Source organism: Rhipicephalus microplus, chromosome 1 (genome assembly GCF_043290135.1).
Source record: "Rhipicephalus microplus isolate Deutch F79 chromosome 1, USDA_Rmic, whole genome shotgun sequence".
NCBI classification, from domain to species: domain Eukaryota; kingdom Metazoa; phylum Arthropoda; class Arachnida; order Ixodida; family Ixodidae; genus Rhipicephalus; species Rhipicephalus microplus.
Window position 1 is genome coordinate 270,495,224 of NC_134700.1, and position 6,249 is coordinate 270,501,472.

Sequence of the window (6,249 nt, forward strand, 5' to 3'; positions counted from 1 at the left end):
CATCGGTGGGCGCTGCGGATGGGGTCAGCCGTTTCAAGTACCCGATGCAGTTAAGAGTGGACAAACAGACAAATGTACAGACAGACAGACAGACAGACAGACAGACAGACAGACAGACAGACAGACAGACAGACAGACAGACAGACAGACCAAAATTATCGCGCGAAGGTCCCCGAGAAAGACTGTCGTCTTTAAAAACAAGCAGGCAACTTCACGATGTAGGTCGCACCTGTAACCCATCAGTCCAAACCTGTCGCTTTAGCGCGTGGCATTTTCATCGAACGAAGATCGACAGACGCTCTTCTTGAGTACCGCGCATACGCTGTGCCAGTGACAACTAGGGTATCGATATGTGGGGTTAAACGTCCGAAACCCACCATATGATTATGAGAGACGCCATAGTGGAGGGCTCCGGAAAGTTCGACTACCTGGGATTCTTTAACGTGCGCCCGAATCTGAGCACGCGGGCCTACAACATTTCCGCCTTCATCGAAAATGCAGGCGCCGCAGCCGGGATTGGATCCCGCGACCTACGGGTCAGCAGCCGAGTATACCTTAGCCACTAGACCACCGCGGAGGGGCTGACTGCCAGGGTGAGCGAAATAGTTATCCAGGTGCGTTGGTATTGGCGTCATTCTCTCTTCGTGCAAGGTTTTGTTTTTCTTGTCCTTACATCGCGTATATACCGAAGAATACGTGCGCGAAATACGACAGCGTACCATCTGCCAGCGGCCTCAGATGAATGGCCATGACCGTTCGTGCCAAAGTCAAGTTATGCCGCTGCCATGAGATGGGACAGAGAGAGAAGGAGAACAAAGAAAAATACGCTAGCTGTAATTAACAACAAGCGCCGAAGAATCCGTGGGCGGCATGCGCCAGCATCTGCGACTCACCTAAAATATAGCAAACAGGTGACCTACTTTCCGCCGCGCCCTATTAGTGAATGCAACGCGAGCCATATACCGCCATGCGGTGTCAGTTTTGCACACGTGCGAACACGACCTCGCTTGCGTTTGTATATTTGCTTACGAGCGTGAGCGTGCCAGCTATTTACGCACTCGGCTGTCCTGCATCCATCCGCAAGGCGTATGCGGGTGCCATGGGCCTGCTCAACGGCACCAAGACGACGGCCTTGCTATCTCTGGGAGCGCACAACACGCTCTCGGAGATCGGCGAGGCCCAACGTACTGCTCAATTGACGCGCCTGGGCCGCACCGCGGTCGGCAGGCGGCTGCTGGAACGAGTGGGCCTGTCCTCCCCCGAGGAACAGGACCACGAAACGTCTCCACTCACGGAGTCAACCATGCGAAGACTGGTGGTGTATCCGCTGCCAAAGAACATGGGTCCCGGCGAAAGCGAGGGACGACGAGCGGCGCGAGCCAGGGCGCTGCTGCTGCAACATCAGAACGACGAGGGCGCCGTCTACGTGGACGTGGCCAAAGTCAAGAACAAGGACGCCTACGTGGCGGCGGCGGTCGCCGCAACGACGGGCAAGATCGTCACGTCATGCAGCGTGCGTACGCGGAGCGCGAGCCAGGCCGAGGAGATGGCGATAGCCTTGGCGGCGCGCTCCCCGGGCGTGCGGACAATACTCAGTGACAGCAAGACGGCCATCCGTAGCTTCTCGCGCGGAGCCGTGTGCGGGGCGGCTGCTAGGGCGTTGGCAAGCGACGAGTCCAAGTCGAGGCTGACGCTAAAATGGTTCCCGGCTCACATGGGTAGGGACCTGATACCAGGATCTCCGAACCGCAACGAGGAGGCGGATGCCGCGGCCCGTGGTCTCGCCACGTGCCGGACCGCGGCCGCGCCCGCCTCCGAAGACGCGACGGCGACCGAAGAAGAAGGCGAGGAGCAGCTGCTCGATTACGGCGACATCCTCGCGTGGTACAGGGAGCAACGGCGTGGCTTCCCGCCTCCGCACAGGGATCTTACCCGGTGGGAGGCGGTGAGGTTGCGCCAGCTCCAAACCGAGACTGTGCTGACCCCATCGCTAGCGCGACACGTGTGCCCCGAACTCTACGTGAGTGAAATGTGCAGTGTGTGCGCGAGCGCGAGAGCCACCCTGGCTCACATACTCTGGGGATGTGACGCAGACAGCGCGGACGGTCCGGTGTTACCGCCGCAAGTAGAACAGCATGTGGGGTCTACGGACCCAGAAGACCAGCGAAGGGCCGTCCGGCAGCTCGAGGTCGCACTGGCGCTGCAAAGGCGAAAGGGGGACACCCTCAGTAACCCGAGCGGCGCCGGGGCACGAAGGCCTTGAGATCTAGGCCCGCGTGACATTAGGACTTCTAGTGTAACGTGAGATAGGGTGAACCCCACGCCCTGCGCGGCCGGAGGGAATCCCGCATGCTGGAACCCAATAAAGTTTATTCTCTCTCTCTCGGCTGTCCTGCACAAGGTCCCCCAGGATGCTTGTTTCGTGCTAAGCGCGAAATTTATTAGAACTGTACACGACACTCGCAACCCCACTTCCAATCCTCCCCCCAACAATAAAAACAAATTTCTTTTAGTGCTCCTGTCTTTTATACGTTGTCTTCAGTATCACTGAAAACTTCATTTCGTTTACGTATACGCAAGAATTGCGACTGTAAACGCAATTGCAGCACCTGCTGATTCCTCAAGTTCACACTGATTATCGGAAAATGAGAATTGTCTTTTCATCAATTTCAATATAGAGCTAGTTATCACTTTATGCGAAAGATATATTGAGCATTCATGTTTTTAGGCGGCAAACTGAAAAAAAATGTTTTTATACAACGTGTAACTGCTGTATTTCGTTAATTTTGAAAGTTGTTTTGTTTTTATACAATTCTTAACGGGCTCAACTGAACATTCAGAAATGTCCTTGTTCCTTGCAACACTTAAGAAACGCTCTTGTTGTTCTTTGTTAGCAATTTAGTTTTTACTTTGTATTAACAATGGAGGCTTAAAGTGGGCCTCCAGAAACGTGCCATGTGGCGTTTCTTTGCTACCCCATAGCCGCCAACCCGAGAACAAGCTAAAAACTTGGTGAATGAAAATAAAATGAAAATTAGTTCCATCAGTATGTTTGCTCCCATTCGCACTTATTATTATTATTATTATCATTATTAATATTATCATTATTATTATTATTGCCATTATTATTAACAATGCCGATTCTTTTCTAGATAGCGATACATATTATGAACCTAAACATGCGTCACGAAGGTTCTCTTTATTATCTTTGATTGCGTTGCGAAGCGAAACATTGGCTCATCTCAGACTACCGCCGTGAGCCGAATAAATAGTTAAAAATATCTTGATGCAGTTTTCTTTCTTTTTTTGTGAGTCATGCACGAAACATGATAATCTGGCTGTATAAGCTGTAATTATTCTGTTTTCATGCGCGCTCAAATTTGACAACTTCACTGTATACCCACTCGCTTAAACATCGGTGCTTGCGAACGCCGTAACGAATACAACGGGATTAACAGAATACACTCAAATGAGGAGTGGCAGCATGCATCATAAAAGTAGACTGGTAAACTGTGCAACGGAACGCCGTACCACGTCGCTGGAGGTCGTCCAATGTGGTCCTGAAACGTTAGGAAATGAGATGGCGACCAGCAGGATTGAGTGTACAATCAAGGACGCCACGAGGTTTTTGTGCACCCGAAGCCTGAAACATTGCAGGGACCTGCGATGACAGACGAACAACACGTTAATCACTGAACCAGACAAAAAATATTAATCAAATGGCCAGTGCACCCAGAAGCCACAGCTTGGAGCAAAAATGAAATATTCGAGAGAATGGTTATAGAGACACAATTAGAACCAGGCGGTGCCTTCAGACGGCCCGTGTGCTGTTGTGCTGGTGCCCTTTCGCTGTTGTCACACGGTCATTTTCGATCGTGATCGGGCCTGACCCGTAACAAGTTTGCTGATTATGATGGGCTTCTTTGCGCAAACTGCAGAAGGGAGCCAATCACTGCTGAGTGAGTTGATTGCGATCAGTATTAATCGCGATCAGCAGTGCGCCATTCGATGCTGGTTTTAGTATTGTTCATTCATTGAGATAATCCACCAAATATAACTCATCTCTGAAACTTCTTTCCCCAATGTGAAGAGTATAGAGTTCCTTAACCAATAGGAAGGTAAATTAGCCCCTCCACATGTGTTCATCCGCATCGCGTCGTCTGCTCAGCGTCTCCGTTGTCTCGCACGCGTAGGAAAGCAAACAGACGGCATTGCCGAAAAAAATAAACGTCTATACCCACCCCTGTTGGTGCCCCTCACTTCCTTACAAAGCAGTCGTCGTGTGCTTTGTCCACCCGTAAGTTAAAAACTGACACTTGCAAATGGGTGATATGCACTGATAGCACACCTGCTCTTCAGCTAATCAGAAATGTGAGATCACCTTACAAAAATGGTGAAATAGCACAATGGATCGCAGAAACTGTGGAATATGCCTCATCGCAGGGTCACAACATCGTATTCCAATGGATACCCAGCCACATTGGAATAAAGGGAAATGAAGATGCTGATAGTCTCGCGAAAAAAGCATTGAAGGAAGGACGGGATTGCGCAATCCCTATGTCTGTGGTGGATATTCGACATTGTATATCGCAAGGAGCCAACCATCGTTCGATGGAGAAATGGCTTGAGAGCCCTAAATCAAAGGAAACGGTACTTTATGAAGTTGACCCACACAGAAAATTTTCCATAGCGACAAAGCTCCCACGACACCTAGAGACATTGATCCACCGACTTAGATTGGAAGTAGCATACACAAACAGCTTCCTGCACAAGATACACCGATCCAGCTCACCGGAATGCCATTGTGGTCATACAGAAGAAAATGTTTGCCATATTCTTTTGGAGTGCGTTAAATACGCAAATGAAAGGAAAAAATTAAAGAACAAATTAGCAAGTTTGGACAGACGGCCCCTCACAATAAAGAAGCTACTTGAACCATGGCCTGAGAAGCATCTCCAGAAAAAGAAAGTAATCTTCCTGACAGACTTTTTAGTGGAGACCGGACTGGACAAGCGCCTATGACAGACAGCCAGAGATGGGTATTATATAAAATGTGGTCATGTATATACTGACATTAGATTAGTAAGGCGTGCGTGTAAGTACTTTATGACTGTGTGAACTGCGCGAAGAAAACTGTGTATTGGCATGATATTTGAACTGGTTTCAGTGTGCTATTATGTTTTTTTTTCTTTTCCGTATTGTTAATTTCGGGTACCGTTCTGTATTATTATTTTATTTTTCGCTGCAGAACTTTGTGATATGGAGTAGCTGAGACAATAGGCCCCTCAACCTCTCCACAGCAAAACAGTTGAAACAGAACTGAACAGAACAGAGGTGTCGCTCGCTGAAGCAGACATTTACGGGGCTCACTTTTCTCTTCCTTTCTTTCTTAGAACCACTTTGTGTGTGGTTGCTGCTGCTTGCCGTGGTAATATCTGCCGAAAACAGTGCTGGGCTCGTGCCACGTTGTGGTGCTTCTTGTAGAAGAGTCATCTTTCGTAACTTTGCATATTTCTGTTGATGTCCACACGGGCGCACTAGAAAAAAAATTCTGCCTACTGCCGCTCGGAGCCTTGGAGACCGGCTCGTGGTGGTGTTAAAAGATGAGAAAAGGCACCTAATTTCTGCAGCCTGGTTGGGAGCACGGCGCAGTGCCCAAAAAAAATTATTCGTCCGCGACAGGACTCGAACCTGCAATCTTCTGATCCGAAGTCAGACGCCTTATCCATTAGGCCACGCGGACCGGGACTCGGAGACCGGCATAGAGAAGACTCACGCCAAAGGAAGCGCTTCGGAGCGTGGCGCTGTCAATGTGGGGAGAAAACTGGTTACTCCAGTGTTGGCCTCTCCACTGTCCCATTCAACCTGCTTGAAAACGCGTTGCTTTGCTCGACCGCTGCACGCGTTTTGCACGTGTTTTTGAGAGTCTCGCGTCGCGCGCGGTTATTCATTCTCTCTTTATTCATTCTCTCTTTATTTCCAGAATAAAACGAAAACGTTACATTCTGGATGGTCTCCTGGGCTAAAAGCTGTAATGAAACAGCTTGACTAGGGCCCAGAAGACCAAAGACATGGCAACAAGTGACCGGTAAAAATATTTGCACCAAATTACAAGATATATCACACATTGTACAAAAATATTTACAAAAACAAAGCATATAACAATATCTGTGTAAGCGTAACAGGGAATGATTTTTTGACTAAAACACATCTCTAACAACGAACAAGACCAACAGAATACCAAAATTT

The 6,249-nt window shown here is 49.0% G+C and overlaps 1 non-coding gene across 1 annotated transcript; it reads right to left on the bottom strand.

The window, feature by feature from the left end:
- Positions 1-5,670: 5,670 nt before the first annotated feature.
- Positions 5,671-5,743, bottom strand: TRNAR-UCG (transfer RNA arginine (anticodon UCG)). Its single transcript has one exon. It is a non-coding gene; the product is annotated as a tRNA-Arg (tRNA).
- Positions 5,744-6,249: the final 506 nt, after the last annotated feature.